Source organism: Marmota marmota, unplaced genomic scaffold (assembly GCF_001458135.2).
Source record: "Marmota marmota marmota unplaced genomic scaffold, marMar, whole genome shotgun sequence".
Taxonomy (NCBI): domain Eukaryota; kingdom Metazoa; phylum Chordata; class Mammalia; order Rodentia; family Sciuridae; genus Marmota; species Marmota marmota.
The window spans coordinates 30,832,805-30,853,891 of record NW_026000037.1 but is presented as its reverse complement, the minus strand read 5'-3'; the positions used below and the strand labels follow the sequence as shown (position 1 = coordinate 30,853,891).

General features: G+C 34.1%; 1 protein-coding gene and 1 long non-coding RNA gene across 2 annotated transcripts in view; one reads left to right on the top strand and one right to left on the bottom strand.

Moving 5' to 3' along the window:
• Lrp1b (LDL receptor related protein 1B) overlaps positions 1 to 21,087 on the top strand; it is a 1,807,788-nt gene that overhangs the window by 707,242 nt on the left and 1,079,459 nt on the right. The gene's annotated exons all lie outside the window — the stretch shown is intronic.
• LOC125619381 lies at positions 10,134 to 20,950 on the bottom strand. Its single transcript, XR_007350906.1, has 2 exons — positions 18,461 to 20,950; positions 10,134 to 17,406 (listed from the first exon to the last, which is right to left on the bottom strand). It is a non-coding gene; the product is annotated as an uncharacterized LOC125619381 (long non-coding RNA).

The window sequence follows — 21,087 nt, the reverse complement described above, 5'->3', positions numbered from 1 at the left end:
GAATACAAATAAAATGGGAAAAATATATATATACTTAACTTAGAATGTAGCCTGTGTAAAGAAGGCAAGCCACAATTTCTTCTGATATAATAAAATATTTAGAAAGGATTTGTATTAGAGATAAAAGACAACCTAACTTATAGAAAATTTATTTTTTTAAATAAAGATAACATGTTAATTTTCTTTAACACATGTTTCTAACTTTTTATATTAATAGTTCTGTTAAATTGCTTCTGGTTCTTTAATGGGTTGATATAAACATTTTAATTATGTGTAAGACTTGTGCATTATAATTGAATACAATTTCCCTTCCTTTAAAAATTTTAAAGGAAGTTTTCCAGGCATAAAACTACAAGAATCTAGGGAAGTAGACAATAGACTAAAAGCAACCACAAAATTTGAAAGTTAGGAGATGGATATGTTGTACCTGAATTAAAACTGAATTCTAAACTGGTAATTGAGAAAAGATGGGAATCTGTCTACATTGTTTCATTAAAAGTCTCAAACATCTTAAGATTTGGTGCCATAAGGTGCTTCTCAGTATAGAAATTAAAACAGATACTTTTAAAATAAGAAGATTTCCTATGAGCTGTTTAGATTGTTTCTCAGTTGCACCAATAGACAGGATACATATTCTATGATGAAGATGAAACTGAAACCTGGTTCAGGAGTAAGTACCTGACAGTATAAATTTCATTTATATTGAAATAGAGAAAATAAATGAACTTAATCCTTAATGCTAAGATCCCACTATCCTAAGTCTCTTCCTTTATTCAGTTCCAGAAGAACATTAGTAAGGTTCTAAGGTCCTAGAAGGACTGGATCTTTTAGGACAGAGATTAGAAAAGTAATCTTTGGAAAGCCTGCCTGCCCAGAAAAGAAACAAAATTTACTGATACTGGATGCCTCACAATTAGTTGAACAGTTTGATCACACTATAGTAAAGATCAAATGATAAGGAATCCCAGAAGTGGCAAACAGCACCAGCTTTCAAAAAGAAGAAGAAGGAGGAGAAGGAGAAGGAGAAAAAAATAATAATAACAACAACAACAAAAAAAATAAGTGATTCCCCACTCTTAAAACCTATAGGATCCTGTATTTGAAAGAAGCTTATCATTGCAGAAAACTTAAGGCTGAAACAAACCAGGGGGCAAATACTTGGAAGAAACAGTGGATAAACAAAACAAAACAAAACAAAACTATAATAACCTTATGGAGATTTGTAGATACCTAAAACTAGCAAACAGACAAAAAAAAAAGTCTACTGTTCCTTAAAAATGAAATATTTAGAAAAGAAAACAAAACCTAAGATATAACTGTAAAATATGTGTTTCCGCTAGACAGTATAGAAATTCATTCAAAAGGGGAGCAAATATAAGAAAATTAGAGATTAATCTAGGATTAATTAATCTAGGATTAATCTGGGAGTATCTGTAACTGTTCCAGAAATGACAGAAAATAGTGAGGGAAATTTAAAAAGTAATAATAAGTATAAAAGAATGCCCTAGAAATATAGGAGGCCATTCTTAAATTAAGAGGTTGTCTGCTGCTTAGCAAAATGAATGGGAAAAAAATTGTGTTAATTCTCATTTTCACATTTTGAGGCGGAAGAGCATTTATCCCCTACCGCAATATCCTTTAAGATTGACACAGCCATATCAATGTTTATAACAGCACAATTCACAATAGCCAAAATGTGGAACCAACCTAGATGCCCTTCAATAGATGAATGGATAAAGCAACTGTGATATATATACACAACGGAATACTTCTCAGCAATACACAATAGAATACTTCTCAGCAATAAGAGAGAATGAAATTATGGCATTTGCAGGTAAATGGATGGAATTAGAGAATATCATGCTAAACAAAGTAAGCTAATCCCAAAATCAAAGGCCAGTTGTCTTCTCTGATATGTGGATGCTAATCCATAATGGAGGAGGGACATGGGAGGAGAGGAATGGAGAAATTTTGGATTGACCAAAGGGGAGGGGAAAAAGGGCAGGGGGCATGGGGATAGGAAAGGTGATATAATAAAATGAAAATCATTATCCTAGGTACATGCATGATTGCAGGAATGGTATGACCCTACTGGATATACAACCAGAGAAGTGAAAAATTGTGCTCCATTTATGTACAATGAACTGAAGAGCATTCTGCCATCATGTATAACTGATTATAACAAATAAATATAAAAATTTAAAAAATAACTAATCTCACAGAAATAATTATTCATTTATTTACTTCTAATTTATTTTATAAATATTTTATCTATTGGGTTTATTATTATATTTTATTTATTGGGTACCTATTATATGCTATATATTGTTTAAATATACTGTGGGTAACTTGGGGAAAGTCATAAAAATCTCTGTCCTTATGAAATTTCCTTTTCAATGGAGGGGAGACTAAACAATAGTTAAATATATAGCATATATGGTAATCAATGCTAAGAGGAAAAATAAAGAAAATTGAATAAGGAATATCAGATTTGGTTTGCAAGTTTAGATAAGGAGACCTCGAAGTTCCTCACTGATAATTTAATATTTGAAGAGCCAATTATGTAATTATTTAGGGAAAGAAAATTCCAAGAGGATGAAATAGTAAGACTAAAGGCCCTGAGAGGCCAGCATGCCTAATTTTACTTAACAAAAGGCAAGAAGGCCTTTGAGGATCAGTCAGAAAATTGAATGGATACTTGCAGCAGAGAAATTCAGAATGATAATAGGGCCCAGCTAATCTGGACAAGTGTTAGGATTTAGGTTGTTACTGATTTGGGAAATGAAGACTTTTTTTTTAAGCGAAGGAGTGACATACTTTTCAGCCAAGGGAAAGTGACTGAGATGAGATTTGCCTTTATACCTAAATCAACAAAAACAGCAAAAACTGACAAAATTAACAAAATAAGAATTTTAAGACATTAGACACCAAGTAACAAAATGCACTGTCCCTAAGTGACAGCAAACAGAGGAGGTGGGCTCTAGATGACCCCAACTATTGCAGGGAGAATTTTTCCCTATGTTGGCACCCCAAGGTTCTCCCAGTCAGCCTCAAAAGTCTGCACACAAATCATGAAAGTTTGGGAGAACACAATTAGGTTTATCTTTGTCTCTGATTTCAATCTTAAGGAATGAATATATATAGAAGGGATTTCTTAGGGAGGCAAAGGAGGTACAGGGGAAAATGGCTGGATGACTATCAAAACTCAGTCAAGAAGAAATGGATATCCTTAATCCTATATCTATTAAAGGAATTCAATATACAGCTTTAAAAAAATCTTCTCTGAAAGCAAACTACAAGCTTAGATGGCTTCACTGGTCAATTCTAACACTTATGAACAAATATCAAATAGCTTCTTTGTCAAGTTTCAAGCTCCTGTGTATTTTACTTTGTTTTTGCAGTATTGAGAATTGGAGCCAGGGTTTCACACGTGGAAGAAACTGTTCTACCGCTGAGCCATGTCTCTAGCCTTGGGTTGCACTTTTTGCAGCTTTGTGAGCCCATGAGATGAAGACATGACTGAGGCTAACGTAAATCCAAAACCTTGTTCCCTTGCAGATACCCACATCCCCAAGAAACTATTGGAAACTGTTTTCTGGTCTAGCAGTTATGTAATTAATGACAAGCACCTTGGGAGAGAAGCCAGTGAGGTGACCAAAACCCTCAACCTGGGGCATCTCAGAGTTGATTGTTATGTATGAACACTGAGACCCTAGAGATCATCTTCCACCTCCCGCTGCTGTGTGAAGTCAAGGATTTACCCTAAGTCCTTTTGTGCTTCAAACAGGCCCTGGGATTTGCCTGCAATCCTGTTTCTACACCATTAAAAAAGGGTCATAGCTAAAGCAGTGGACAGTCCCATCAACATTCCATTGCAAGACTGTCAGTCTAAATCTGTGGCATCTGCCATGCTCCCCACAGCACTCTTTCCCTTGAGGTTGTGCATCATGTTGTCTTAATCAGATTTCTAGGTGTTTTTTTTTTTTTTTGTATTGTTTAGTTTGGTTTGCAGGGTTCCCCCCTCCCCCACCCCTTCTAAACCCCCTCTTTCTTTTTCAGCTGCCCTTTCTTTTCTTCCTTCCTTCCTTCCTTCCTTCCTTTCTTTTTCTCCCCCCCCCCTTTTTTTTTCAGTACTGGGGATTGAAATCAGTGCCTTGCACACTCTACTCTTCACTGAGCTGCATCTTCAGTCCTCCCTTTTGCAAAATGAACTTATCCCCCAAATGGAAGCCCTGTGGTGGCACTGCTGCTAGAAGGAAAGACGCAGGAGAAACATGACAGCTTAGACATCTGGTTCCAACTTTCATCTGACAACTCTACAATAATACTTGCTTTTTAAAAGCATTCTACTATGTATATGTAATTTTAAACACATTACAACAATGTTATGGAGAAACTAATAAGACAACCCAAAAAGCTGAGGTACAGTTTCATATATTGTAACTTCATTTGATATTTAAATATGGTTCAGACCCAATCTTGTTTTAATGATTTGATTTAAAATCAAGTTTTGTAGTCACAAAAATTGAGTTAGAGAATTTTGAAATGAAATAGTTCATTTGAGTGATCTAGGTTTCAAAATAGTAAGGAAATAATCCATGACTCTAAATTAATTGTGCAAACCATATTTCTACTTTTAGTGTTGTGTACTTGAATGTTTGATTAACCCTGAAATAAATGGATGAAATGTGTTCTCTCACTAAAGATCCATTTTTAATTTAAGTATGTTTAAAGATGCCTAGTTGATGTTTAAAATAATATCAGTTATGTACCTTTTATACGTATAAATACATACATAGAAGAAAAAACACCTAAGTCCCGATTGCAGCTTTATAGAGTTTTTAAATTAACACATCTGTAGCTATACCTGAACACTGACTCCTGCCTCTTCCCAGTCACTACCCTGCAAAGGTAATTGCCCTCTGCTAGTTCCAAGAAGATGATGAGCATGTGGCTCAAACTAGGTTGAACCAGCTAAGCCCAACCTAGATCAAATGATTACCCAGGTAAATGAGTGAGCCCAGAGTAAGAAAAGCTGAGCCACATAGCTAACCCCAACTAACTTGTAGCAACCTCACATGCAATTAATAAGCACACACGCCACTGAAGTTTTGATTGCTAATGGAACCTATATATATATCATTTCTATCTATTGGAATAGTGTAAAACAGGGAAATGGGAAGTTTATTGCTTTTTAAAAAGTGAGATTTTTGTATAGAGCTCTGATCACAGAATGACATTGAAAAGAAAGAAGCTAAAGTGCATTCATGGGAATACAACACTAATATTCTTAGGATGCTGCTCTTAGTAAGCAAGCTAAATAGCTCTAGAACCCATGGGCTTAACACTGATATTTAGCTGGAACATATTTACTTAAATGCATATATTTAATTCTCTTACAGCTTATGAATGGCAAGCCAGAGGCAGTATGAAACCATATCTGCATGAGTAAAGATCAGCAAGTATTAAAAAACTTGTATCAATAAACTTTCACAATATTAGCAATGAAGGGAAAGACAAAGTCTTTTTATTTCAATTAGAATTGGGCTCCTGCAAAATTGCAAACTGACATCTGTTATCCTCACTCTAATAGTAAAGAGCTACTACCAAATTCTTCCATCCCTGGGAGGATGTTCTGATATTCCTCTTCTATTTTTTTTTTTACCACTTTGAACCTAATGTCTCAAGGTTACTCTTCTTTCCTTTGTACAGAATAATTTGATGATAGTAAAAACACACTTGATGTGAATAAAATTTTGAATTTGTATTTTTATCACAATTATACATTTGTTCTTCTAAAAAGTATAGGAAATGACTAGATGACTTAAGATGTTTCTGAAGTTCAGAAAATGTGTTAGATTTCTGATGTTAAAGAGTAAGTAAGCAACAGAACTAGTGTCACAGCTCAGACCTTACTGGGTTTACATTAGTGTTTTTTTTTTTCTGTCAAATATTGGTAAGGTGTTTATCATTTCACGAGTTGCCTTTTCACTATAATGCATTTCCATTTATTCAGGAGATTGTAACCAAAGTTCTGGGTAGTTAGGAGAAACTGAGACATCTGTGGCAGACTAGTGACAGAATGATACTGGATGAGGATACTTTTCAATTATCTTAAAACATTGTATTATTCAGGATAATGATGTTTGCTGCTCTCATGAACACTGTCTGAACATCATTAGCTTTGCACAAAGTCTATATATATACAGTTCAGATTCTTGTCCTTTAAACAGTGACTCAGGGGCTAGGATGCTCCCATTTTATGATGCTAATATATCTTTAAAATAGCATTGGAAGAGGGAGAAACTGTGGCTAATACCACAGATGATTTGTGTGTGTGTGATGGAGCTCACATTATCTCCATCCACATTCAATGGGGGTGAGTCATATGGTCCCCACTTACAAAGAAAGCCAAAATATGTAGTGCTGTTATGTTTCCAGGAAAAGAAAATCATATCAATTAACATCTAGACAACTTCTGACCAATTCCCTAAAATATGAAGGAGAGTATATAAAATTGAAAAGAAAACAAGGCATTTGTGAAGGTGCAAAATAGTGAGTCACATAGTATGGAGAGGGAGTGAGAAGTAGAGAAGAGAGACAAATGATTCAATATCAAATGCAGATATAGGCTCTTCTCTGCTGTTTCTTTATTGAGAAGTAATTAGAATCTGATCTGAGAACAAAATTTGGGTAGGTGGGGCACATACACATATAAATTTTCATAATTTTGTTTTTAATCCTATTCAGAATTTTTAAAAAATCCCTATATAAATCATCAGAGATCATTAGAGTTAGACTTCTTCACCTGATTATTTAGTCCAACATTTAGATGCTCAAAATGATCCAAACCAGGCATTGTTTAGAATTGTCATTTCTATCTTGATATGTGCTAAACATTATAGCTAATGATTTTGTGCTTTATTTTTCCAAATTGTTCAATGCAAATACAAATACTACCTGGCTTGTAATGAGAGTTACAAATTACTTAGGCAACTCATGTATAAGCACTATCTTTTTATTATGTTTGACATGATTTGTCATCTAAAATCTAAATAATTTTAGTCACTGGATGATTTCAAGCATTTGGGCTTGGTTTTATCTGTGCAGATTAAAATCCAACTACTATGAATATGCATTTGTATATCTATGGATATACTCTTCACTTGATTTAAAAATGTTTCTTTAGTACTTTCTCTAAGTTTCCGAGTGGGTTTTGTTGTTGTTGTCCTCTTTTTTTTCCTGTTTGATATGGCATGTGGACCAAAGGTGAACCTATTTAAGTCTTATCAAGTGGAAATAGGTACTACTGAATGATCAGTACCCTCCAGGTGGTATTGATTGTTTTGAATTCCCTTCCTTAAAGAATGCTAGAGAGCTAAGATAATTCTCACATTGTGTTACCCTCTTTTTTTTGATGGATTAGCAATAAAATTATGATAATGAAGTAACTGGAGTCCCTCATCACAGAGATGACTAGAATTAGGGAAGAACTGCATAAAAGCTTTTATAACATTTGCAATAGTATGCATATAGTAATCTTACATTTACATCAGGGTCACTGCATTTATTAATGGTATTTTTGCTTATATAAGAATTTTATAAAAAGTGTTAAAGCACCTTTTAACATATTGACAATAGCATTATTCTGGCTGTTTTAGGAGCCTCATTTCCTAAAGATTTATGTACTTTTTTCTTATCCTCATATGAAGGGGAAAAAAGTGTGTGTGTGTGTATGGGGGGGTGTAAGCTGAGACTTTGAATTGTATAGAACAATTTGAAAAAGAATTTATATAGGCAGCAAACAGTACTGCCTGATGCTTCTGACTTTGATCTTGTAATAAAATTGGATACCAAATTGCAAGTAATCAGAAGAAATAGACTTGCTTGTTCTTTCTAGTCTAGCAGGTATTACAAGAAACTATTGTAAAGTTGAACAGAATTTTCGTTAGGTTAAGCCTACACAGAAGCCACACAAGTTAGTTACAAAACTATAAAGGGGACAGGAGATCAAAGAAGAGAATGAGGTCTGAGAGGCTTTATATTGTAGTTATTTCTTGCTATTAAACTATGGCTTCCCTTAGGAGAAAAACTATTTGAGAGCAAATCTTTTAATTTGAATGATTTTATTCTGGAAGCATTCCAGATTCCATCAGAACTTGGTTCCACCAGTACTTAGAGCACATATAAGGAGTGTGTTCTGTTGCTTCCTGATTATTATTTCTGCAGGTGTCTCTATTTATTATCAAGATGTTTTGTCTCTGGAATTTTGTTGCCCAGAGCTGTACTAGAGTGCTTCCTAGAATTTAATATCTGTGAAATATGTGTGGATCTTGTTAAAATGCAGATTCTGATTCTATAGGTCTTGGGTAGGGCCTGAAATTGTGCATTGATGAGAAATTCCCAGGGGACTCTGCTTTTTGACTTCGTATGTGTGTTTTCTTGGTCTCTGACTTACTCAAGTCTCTTAGCTCAGATCTGTGATTGCTATCACATGATTTAGTGGAATCCATGTCTCTGTTGGCCTAAAATACTCATGACACATGACTGTCTCCTTTTATTTAATCCTTACTTAATATATTCACTAGATCTACTTAAATTTTTTTCCCTTACTGCTGACATTCTGTGCCCATTTTTAGTGTAACACTAAGAGTGAAAAATTAACAGAAAATACACGTGGGTGTTAAAATTTTTATGTAAGCAGTATGGCAAAATAGGGAATTTCACAAGTTGAGGTGTCTGACCGACCTATTCAAATCCAGGACTTTCTTTATTACGGTTATAAATTTCAGCACTTGGTTTCTAGATCTCAGCCAAAAGAAGATGAGAGAAGAATACATTTCCACAGAGAGGAAACAGTATTAGCAAATATGAGTCATGAGTATCTGCCACATTCTGTGAATAGCAGACTAGTCAAGATTATTAGGGGAATGTCATGAGAGAAGACACTAGATATAGAAGATCAAACCAGGGGTCATAAAAGGAATTTTACATCACACAAAGATTTTGTCTCCATTTATATCAGGGAGGAGCTTGGAATACTTTAAACAGAGATGTGACAATAGTACAATTTTCATTTTACATGGCTCACTGTAGCAAGATTCCAGCATAAATACGAAGAAGTCAAAAACAAACTAATAATTTAGAAGCCCAGATAGGAAGTAGGGAAGATGGAAATAAAATAACTTACAGATTCAAGGTAAGAATGAATCACCTTTTCTCTCACTAAATGCAGCTATAAACCTAGACAGAATGTATGAAACAGATACTTGGGACTCCAGTAAAACAATAGTAACAAGTATATTGATGCAGGAGAGCATAGTTTAAGATGCTGCTGAATCAGTTTGTAGTTTACACTGTCTCCTTCCAGTATTCCCTTATCTGACATAACACACCATGAAACCATACGATAATGACAGAAATAACTCCAGAAGAAATCTCTGGTTCTTGTTAGAGAAGTAGGAAAGCAAACTCCTCTGACTAAAGGGCAGAAATTACCTGTCCCCCGCCCCCCATGCCCCTTTTCTCCATTCTCCTGTATTCCAGGTCTCAACTGATCTCATGTTGGTGATGGTTACAGAGGTAGTAGATCCCACAGAAACTGAAACTCTAGTGAAGAGAACCTGGGTGAAGCTCAGGTGCCAAGGGTTTGGGTGTGTTTTGAGAACTGAGCTAACACATCAAACAGGTCTCAGACCAGCCATGGTAGTGTACACACAATCAGATCTGAGCAGCACTGAAAAGTTTATGAAATGACATTGCAGCCACAGGCAGCAGAAGAAAAATTGCAAGTTACAATCTTCTTGATAACTCTGAAATCTCAACATCCTCCATAGGATTTAAAGTAAAACTCAGAATTCCATAGCAAAATCATGAAAATATATAATCTTACATAATTTCAAAATTATTTGCCTATGAAAAGTAGGAATTTGAATTTGTTTGATACCAATATATTTTCATTATTAAGGACTTTAGAGAAGTTTTGCTTACATTCACATAAAGACCGTATTTTTTCCATAGGGAGGAATGGACACATTTTGTTTGTAGCCTCTTTGAATTAGGAGTTTTCTGAGCTCAGAGTTTNTTTTTTTTTTTTTTTTTTTTTTTTTTTTGGGGGGGGGGCGTGCACAGTTTACCAGAAATTGAACTAAGGAACACTCAACCACTGAGCCACATCCCCAGCCCTATTTTGTATTGTATTTAAAGAAAGAGTCTCACTGAGGTGCTTAGCTCCTTGCTTTTGCTGAGGCTGGCTTTGAACTTGCAATCCTCCTGTATCAGCCTCCTGAGCCACTGGGGTTACAGACTAAAAAAGATTTTTTTTTTAAACCTAGCCATAAGCCATAAGTCATGAACATTCTTGAATAAAAATCTATATATTCTCACCAAAAAAAAAAAAAACAGAAAATATAAAGAAAACAAAAATAGAAAATTTTTTAAACTTGTTAATACAAAAAAACAACTTAATAGCTTACATTTTGGCTTTACTGGTAGAATGAAGTATACTGAGGAAAGAATCATAACTTGAGGCAAAATACTCTTTGATCTGACACAAATAGCATGATTCATCAAAGAAAAAAATAGACTTTGAAAGTATTTAAAACCATTGTTTTGTATAAGACATGGTGAAAATTGTTCAGAGTCTAAAAAGATACATTATACTGAGACAAGTATTTGCAAATTATGTATCTGGCAAAAGATTTGTATCCAGAATATATTAAAAACTCAGATATGAAAAATTGTACTCTATTTGTGTAATAAGAATTGTAATACATTCCGCTATCATGTATTTAAAAAAATAAAATCAATAAAAAAGAGAAAATAAATAAATAAATAATAAACAGTAAGATAATTAAACTGTAAGAAGTAGTAGGCAATATGGTGTCTGCAGACACTTTATCAAAGAAGATATTAAAATGGTAAATAGCACATGAGAAGATAGTCCACATTATTAAATATTAAAGAAATGTAAATATATATAAACAATATGACATATCAGTGTAAACCTATTAGACTGGCTAAAGTAAAAATTCTCACAATGAAAAACAATGGCAAGGATGTAGAACAACTAAAATGTTTGTTTTACTAGTAGGAGTAGAAAATCGTATAGATACTCTTAAAATAGTTTGGCAATTTCTTATAAATTTAAATATACTCTTATATATCACCTAGCAATACCAATCCTGGGCATTTTTACTAAAAAAAATGAAAATTTTTGCTCACACAAAGGCCTGTATGTGATATTTTACTACTATATACTAAGTATAAGCCAACTGCTCTTCAACAGGTAAACCTATTTTGGTATATCCATATAATAAAATTCTACTGAGGAATTAAAATAATAAACTATTGATATATTCAACATGGATGAATCTGAAAGGCATTACTCTGATTTATAAAGGTCAGTCTCCAAAAGTTAAGTGCTGCATAATTTCCATCTACCTGGCATTTCAAAAAAATTATGAAGGAAAAATTAGAAGTTGACAGTGATTTATGTTAGGAAGGTTATAACTGTAAAGGTATGGCATGAAGGAATTTAGAGAGTGACACAACTGCTCTACGTCCTATTGGTAGCCTGCACATGAATGTACTAAAACTGTAGAACTAAGATATATGCATGTACTAAAACTGTAGAACTATGTAGAAAACAAAATGTATTTGCATAATTTAAAAAATGAAAATAAAAAAAATAAACTGGAATAATTAAGCTAGACAATGAGAAATTTTTAAAAATATTAACAAAAATGGTTAATAGATTCATGAAGGTAAGAGGAAAGTATGGATAAAATCATATTTACAATCACTTTCATATTTCTGATGTGAGTGATGGAAAAGAAAGGACTCATAACACAAAACAGAGAAGTAGGTTTTATAGAAAAATGATCATGGGGTTTGGGGTGTCAACCAGATATCCAAGAAAAAAAAAAATTAAAAATTACACAAGGACAGCAAAACAAGTTGGAGTCTAAGAGGAGCAGTGAATTTATAATTCTAGGGAACAACATCATTCAGGAGGTAGGAAGAAGCAAGGAGCCAAAGATGTGACTTTAGGATCATCTTTTCATTTGTATTCTTCCATACATCCAGACTAGTTCTTCAGGTTCTTTGGCAGTTCTGGTGTATCCAATTATGTACGCCCATATACTTAAAGACCTTATGAGGTTTCTCATCAATTATGCGATGAATTAAACTGTCTGGGGTTATTGTTTGAGCTTAATAGTCAAATTAATTTTGCATGGAAAATTATCATAACTTGGAGACAAGTATTCTTAGATCTGACATATGTATCATTATCCATAAAAGGAAAAATAAATAAATTGGGATTGAAAAATTTAAGGTCATTCTGCAAAAGACACTGTTTAGATTATTCAGTGTATGAAAAGATCAGCTATAGACTGGGACAAAACACGTTTGAATCCCCTATCTGGAAAAGGATTTGTATCCAGACCTAAACCAAAGTCTAATACTGAGGATCTACAATGGACAAGTTAAGATATACATGTTTAGTATAATCCATGTTGTTTTAACAAAATCAGTCCCTAGTAATGTCACTAACAACTTTACACACTTTTTTAGAATTATCATTCTAAATTATCATTCACTGTTTTATCTGTCTATATATGTAAGAATAAATTGTATTTGATGTACATATACACACTTTCTCTTCCTGCCTAGAAAGCACAATTGAAATTTCACTCTTCTGTTTGCTCATGTTGTCTGCCTTTTCCCTGGAAGTCATGTAGTAACCTATTGCTTATATAGTATATTCTGTGAAAGTGTTGATAATGCATTTTATTAACAATTTCTTTTTATGTAGTTACATTTTTTTGTCTTACTCCATTTTGTGCTGCAGTCCATTTTATCCAAATACTGGATAATTTATAAAGAACATAAATTTATTGACTCATGATTCTGAGGACTGGGGATAAAGATAAAGTTATCAGCATTTAGCAAAGATCTTCTTTCTGTATCATCCCATGACAGAGGTAGAAGACCAAAGAAGAGTGAGAGAAAGGGAAAGAGAGAAGAGAGAGTGAGAAGGCACTCATGCCCACAGAGATTACAAAAGGCATAAACTCATTCTATAATATAAACCCACTTCTGCAACAATGGGTGCACTCCAAAGATAATGACATCAATCCATTCTTGAAGTTAGAGCTTTCATGGCCTAATCATCTCCTAACAGCCCCAATTCTTAATGTTACAATGGCAATGAAATTTCAACATAAGTTTTTGAAGGAATATTCAAAACATAGCACTTGCCCTAAACCCTGCCCTTTTTCATAGGAAGAAATTAAGTCTATTGTGTCAAGTTACTTGTAAAATAAGTCAAAATAGATTTCAAATCTACTGCTCTATAGCCATTATATCCCATCTTATGCCTTCTTTAGTTTCTTTATGGAGTTTGTGTCTCTTGGCTATCAACAGTAGTGTCCATATTCTTTTAACTGAAGAAGAAGAGAGGATGCTGATATAAATCAAGGTATCATAATCTCTATTTCCTAAAATGAGGTAAATGATTCTACCATAGGGTAAGGAAATGGATAACTAAGTAATTATTTTCCTAATCCACAAAGTCAAGAGGATGGATATTTCCACTTTACTGCCATAACTCATGCATCCAGTTGAGTAGCTGCTACTTGTCCAGGCTGGATGCCAGCTGTAAACGAATGCCAGACTTAAAGGGGTGTGTGTGTGTGTGTGTGTGTGTGTGTAAGTAAATCTTTATTGTACTAAAAAAGTAGTCTTCCTAGATATACCGCTATAAACCTGAAACATAAATAAAATATTACAGTTATGGACTTTTTTTACCTTCAGGATATTTAAAAAAGAGAATGATTTCTAAAACATGAACATCAACCAAAGACATAATTAGCAAGAGGTACAAAAGTATGAGTGCAACTAAGTAAGTTGAATTGCCTACTAATAAGAGAAAAGAAATAAAATAAATAAAAGAAAATCTGAAAAAAATCTGTGGTTTTGCCATGCTGTGGTGATTACTATTGCCCTGAGGCACAATTTATGTATTTTGTTTGTTTGTTTCATTTTTAAAAGATAGGCATGGGATACAAAATGGTTTTCAAGGAGAACAGGCAGTAACTACAAAATTATTTTTTATATGGGAAAAAAAAAAAAAACGAACAACAAGAATAGAGACCACAGTGACCTTACTGAGAAATGCTGGTCAGAGGTAAAATGTTTGACCTATCTGTCTTCAGTAGAAAAGAGATATTCTGCATAGGAAAAATAAAGAACATGAGACCATTATGCTACTGTTTTCAGAACACAGATTTTAGCTGAAAACTCGGAGCCAATAAAGTTCTGTTAGATATAGATGGATAGATAGACAGATAGGCTGGCAGGCATTCATACAGACCTTATATGGAACACATAAATCTGTGTTTTTTCCTTCTCCTTAGATATAAAAAAAAATGAAGTGTATGAATGAGGCACACTACTGAAAAAGCTTAGGTCATTGAGTAAGCATTCCTAGATAACACCAAGAGAATTAGAATTCTACAATGATATCATATCCGGATTTTACACAATATTTATGATGAGCTGGATGATAATAGGCTCATTTCACAGAGGATAAATTCAGATTCAGAAAACCTGAATTAATTTTAAAAATCATCAGACCTAGGAAATACATATATATAGAAAAATATATAAACATACACATGCACGCGCGCACGCGCACACACACACACACAATTAGAATCTGTGAAATGAGATTTGTTTTCAAGGAGTCTGCAGTACAGTCTGAAAATATCCATAGATGTCAAGACTGGCATAAGGTGATAATGCTAAAAAGAAGTGAGAGGAGTAAATCTGAGTACCTTATCTAGGAAAGGTTTCCAGAAAATGATGACCTCTGAGATTATTTTTGAAATATAACTAAGAGTTTCCTAGTCGAAGAAGTTAAATCATTTGTAGAATATAAAATAGGGCTCAGCAATGGCAAAGAGGAGACCTGAGAAGAACAAAGGCAGTTAGAATGGGGCAGGGGATTAAAGCCAAATCTCCACATGCCTTGTATATTTTCCTGCGATTAGGTATGAGGAGACCATTTGCTTTGATTTAATAACATTCTTGACTATTAAAAATAGAGCAGGGCTGGGGATGTGGCTCAAGTGGTAGCGCGCTCGCCTGGCATGTGTGTGGCCCGGGTTCGATCCTCAGCACCACATACAAACAAAGATGTGTATGCCGAAAACTAAAAAAATAAATAAATATTAAAAAATTCTCTCTCTCTCGCTCTCTCTCTCTCTCTCTCAAAAAAAAAAAAATAGAGCAGATCTCCCTTCCCAGAAATATCAAAGCAGAATGAAAACAAAGATTCTCCCTCCCATCTTTAGAGAAGTTTTGCTTACATTCACATAAAGACCGTATTTTTTCCATAGGGAGGAATGGACACATTTTGTTTGTAGCCTCTTTGAATTAGGAGTTTTCTGAGCTCAGAGTTTCTCACTGGTGGCACAGACACACTATATGTGGAACTTCTACCAAGTCCCACCTCTGCATCACCCCAAAGGAACTTGGGCAAAAATAAATGCAGTGAATAAAACTCATGCTCCTATCCTGGGTCATAATTAATTAACCATCTAAATTCATTTGTGCCCATTTTCTCCTTACCAGCCTATCTAAGGAAGCGTGTTTGGTGAGATTAGTGGTTGCAATCATACTGTGCTTAGAAACTTCCTGCACACTTGACAGTAAGTGAGGATCAAGGACAGGCAAGAGATAGGCAAGAGAAGCTAGATGAATAAGGAGGTTGTATGTATGCCAAGCACCATGCACCTACACATCAAAGCTTTTACCTACACCTGAATACAATTGGGTAGAATCCTGAAATTATATATAGTACTTCATTCACCTTATTAGCAAAAAGCAGATCTCCAGAGTACATTTTCCTATGGCATTAATGTTTTAGTGACCTGTCAATATACTTGGATTTACCTGAAAAAAAGGCTCATATTGTCAGATTCCTTTAAATAATCTTGTATTTTACAATTAAATTGCTTTACAAACAAGTTGAGTTGGGAGTTTGGGAGCTTTTAAAAACACATTCCCTGGAGTTAGGAAAAGAACAAGTATTGCTCTAGTTTTATTATGTACTAATAAATCAATTCCACAGTCTTAATTTTACCACATAATGTGCCTATTCTGTAGTTGATGCTGAGTTTCTTGAATTCCTTTATTTTCAAGAAATAATACCATTTTTTCATGTGAAACACATATAAAATACATTGACAGCTTCATTTTTGTGAGTAAGAGTTTTTGAAATGTGAGGTTATGACTGTCAGACTTTTGCTTTGTTTTGATTTGTTCTAAGGTGAATGATTTTTATGCCAAAGCAGAAATTGTATAAACTGTACATGTCCAATTTTATATTTTAAGAATATAATTGGAACACATAGCTTTGTTGACATGTTTGAGTTTTATCACATGTGTATGAAGGCATGTTGCTGATTTATGATAGTAAACTTGGCTTTGTGCAATTATGTTGCAATCATACTCTAATATTCAAGTATTCTATGAATGTTTAGACACCATAGTAAACACAAAACTTCTAAATTTAGCTCAGCTACCTATTTTTTTTTCACTATGCAGCTTATAGGATAACCTCACTTAGGTAAGATTTCTTACTATATTAGTCAATCTGGGGGGAAATACTGATGTAATCCATATATGATATTATGCCAGTCATTAAATGCATTAAGCATAGAGTAGATGCACACACAATCAGGGAGAATATCCTGTATTTCTCCATGGAACAATTTTTTTCAGTCCATGAGATGATTCAGCCTGGTCTCTTTCCTTCTAATAAAATAATCCATATTCTAGATGAACAAGAACTCTCCAAATAACCTATATGTGGATGATATTTGCCCTTTCTTGATCCAAATTCATGATATTCACTTACCTGAAAGTCAAACTTCTGTAATCCTCATCCTAAGCCACAAACAACAACAACAACAACAACAAAGAAAAAAAAATATATATATATGCATGCTATCACAAAGCCTTTAATACAAATGTCTTATGTTTTTATGGTATATTCATTAAGGGTGGAGATTTTATAGATTATTAACATGATCTTTTTGTATTCCTGATAACAAAACAAGAACTCCTAATGGTAGTTATTTGTAGGAGGTCACCCGTTCATTGAAAATGAAAGGTAGCAGCAGAACCCAGGCCTCAGAAAGGTAAATTCAGTGCTTCTCTAGGAGCATGCTCATAACCACCTCCCACATCCCCATATGCTGCAAGTCAGATTGTGTCTCCTTTAGTCTTTTCTTGGATTGGAAGGCTTTGTCTGAGTACAGAGTGCTTGATACAGTGTTCTCCAATAAAGACTGGCAACATCTCATCCTTCTGTTTACTCTTTGTAAGCTGAAACGTCTGTGAAGAGAAATATTCCTCGAACAATAACCAAAGGAGATATGAAGACCACATCGTTAATACTGTTATAAGATCAAGATATCCCAATGCAGGACTCTCTTTTCTATCAGATTAGAGGCTTATGTACCCAGTCCTGAGTGGAACCTGTTACTGCTCTCTGAAAATAAATCTTGGGTATGCTGCAGGTTACAAAAACCTGAACACAAATGTACATGAGCCTGTAGAGAGGGAGGAGGAGAAAGAGAAGATAATGAAGGTAGCTAATTTTTCCTGTGCTTTTTGCTAGATGATAGGCATGGTTTCAAGTGCTTTGTAGGCATAATGTCATTTAAAAATTAAAACAGCTCTATTATTTTTTTTTATAAAGCATTTTGTCAGAAGTCAAACAAACTAGAAAATGAACCCCACAGAGCTATTGCTCTTAACCACCGTATTCCTTAAGGAGTCTGTATATATACAAGAATGTAATTGCGTGTGCTTAGATACACATACACACATACATGCATACACACACACATACACATACTACAATATATACATGCATGTACATATTTATGTACTAGATATCTCTCTATATATAGACATAATGAGAAAGGCATGAAAAAGAAATAAATTAGATAATTAGCATATTGCTGGCATACATCTTTAGAAATTCATAGATCTAGTTATATAGAGAAAAGGAAAAGAAAGACCATATTTTTAATATTCACCAACTATGTACAATAGTAAACATGATCCAAATAATTTCTTGAATTCTGACAAATCATCTAATATTCCCTTCTCTTTGAAAGAAGCCAGCAAATAATGTATAGAGAAATGAACTAGTAGAGATCATATTATGTAGTTGAAAGAAAAATAATATTTTCTGAGAAATGCAGATGTAAATTTGAATCTAACTAGTCAAGTGGTCTTAGGAAATTTATTAAGGTTTGCTAAGCTTTAGTTTGCTTTACTATAAAAAAGTGTCCTTGAATTCTACTTTTTCCCTCTTTACTCTTCAATGATTCCAACTCCACCCATCCATGACTTTAGCCATTATTTTGGCACTACTAACCTGAAAATGTTCTTGCAGTTTCCTTGCATTTTATTTTGCTCAGATTGAGGTATCCAAATACTTGTTGGCAAACACTTATATCCATCACTTACTGCAATTTAAGAGGCCTGAAACCAAACTCATCATCTGTGCTCTCCAAAACCGCCCTCTGCCCTGTGTTGCCTGTTTGAATAATGTTTCTTTTATTTCAATTACTCAAGGCAGGAACCTATGAGTCATTCTGAATTCTTTCCTTTCATGGCCACATGCAGTCCCTAAGCCCTGTAAAGTCCCTCATTTATCTCTCTTTGTTAGTTCCTTCCTTTTCCTCTCTTTGCTGTCACCATCATTATTCTAATAGATTGATGCAATAGGTTAAAAATAGAGCCTCTTTCCCTGATATTTACCCTGACTTTTCTGATCCAGCCCTGACACAGCTGCCAGAAAGATGTTTGTAAATGAAAATCATGTGTTACTGCGTGGCCCAAAACCTTTCAAAGATTTATCAGCACTTTCTTGATAAAGCTGTAATTCTTTGGGTTAGCAATCCAAGGGATCTCAGACTTGGCACTATTGATGTTTCAGGCCAGATCCTTGGACGCATGTGTGTTTGTGTGTGTGTGTCTGTGTATGTGTGATAAGTGTGTGGTGCAGGGGGGTAAGTTATACATTGTAGGACATATGGCAGTATCTCTGGCTATCATTCTCTACATGCCAGTAGTACTGCCTAACCATGTAACAACCAAATACATGCCTTAAGATTTACAGATACTTCCTGGAGACAAATATTCACGAGTTTAAACCACTATTCTACCTAACCTGGCTGCTGCACTTTTACTTCTCCACTAAAAATACTCATGATATTTTATTACTTTCCTGTGTAGAAACTTTCCATTTCAGCCATCTGACTGTTTTAGCTTTCCTAAGCATATTCTGCTTCTCCATGTCCCCCTGCTTTTTTATGACTCTGCTTGAAATGTTGTCTGCTCAAGTTTCACTGCTATCCAGGTTTGGTCCTTCCCATTCTCTCTTCTGTAGGTGTCTGACCCCTGCACTGATGTAAATTCTTCTAATCCCTACAGGCCAATTCAGTCCCAATTCTTCCTTGGTGTTTAGTTCATGTCATTTTCATTTCTCCCCCCATCATAAGAAAACTATGCGTATTTTCCTCCATTCATTACAAAATTCTACACAAAATATTTCAGTTCTCCTTTTTATCTCAAATAGCGAGAAAATACTTTTAGGAATACAAAGATCTATCAATTAAAGACAACCAACCAGAAAATAAAGGTAAAAGAAAACATCTAAACAACAAATAGAAATATGCTATCAAGACAATGGCTGTTTGCAATGAACTTCTTATCCTCAAGAGATGTAGTGTATCACCTTATTTGGGTAGTCATGAAATATATATTTAAAAAGATTTCCAGCAAAAAGAAAAAAAAATGCTTAAAATACAAATTTAACCCTTGAATGGCATTTAGGAACTAGGGAAAATATTTCTATTCTGCAGCTCTCTATTATCTTTGAATGTAAGAAATAGATGCATACGGATGATGGTTCATTTTTTTAATATGGTATCTGCATGAAAACCAATGTGTACTTATCCTTCTTGCAGAGAATTTGAAAATCTTTCTCAACAGATTGTGATATTAGCCCTGAACTGCAACAAAGGCATTATCATTGTGATCTCATTTGCAAAAATAAAGTAGGCTTTAGTATTCTATCTGTGAATTTAATAGAATTATTGGGGGATAGGATTTTTTTAAACCTATATTTTAAGGAACCATATTGTTACAAATATTCTACTCTCAAGAAGAATCCAGTTTCCTATTCTATTTAGAACTGTTTGTATTTATGAAACACAAAAGTGAGCAGGGGTTTACTATACTATTTTGTACTTGCTGTGGCTTTGGAATATTAGTAAGCACTCACCAATTTCTTTCTATATGAAGAAGCTGGTGCCAGAGCTCTTAAGTGTTGATGTCATTGCTCTTTCTTATTTAGTTTTTTCAATAAAGGAAAGGAAGAATGTCCTCAAAATCATGATTCATGCCTTTGTCTTCAGTCAGCAATTTAGTGGCATTTGTTAGAAAGATTGGACAATATCAAATGCATCTTGCCTTTGAAGTGCAAATGTGATACACAAATAACACCTTAACAGCAACCATTTTCTTTCCTAGTTCTCTTAATCTGATGTAAAAATAATCTCATTTTTAGTTTTCTTGATAAAAATTTTAAAACTGAAGTATCGAGAAAAAGCAGATAAATGTTTAGTTGTTTGGAGTCATAATCTGAAATAACATGAGAGGAACAAAAAATATTTACCACAATTAAGAGAAAACCATGAAGAAAACACTAGGCTTTTGTGAAGGTATATTGAGTATACTTTAACAGGGAATGCCCCCACTTTTTTTTATAATTCATTATGTAAAGGAATGAGCATTTATTTTCTGTTTCCTTTATTGTTAGGGTTACTTTGTTTTTCTTATTGTTGTTTATGCTATTGTTTGGGGGAGGTTTTTGTTTATGTGTGCGTGTGTGTGTGTGTGTGTGTATACTCTTTTGTATTATATCTATAAACTTTCGTATTTCCATGGCATCTATTTTTTTTTCCATTTAAATTGGGCCTTAGGTTTGTGGAAATG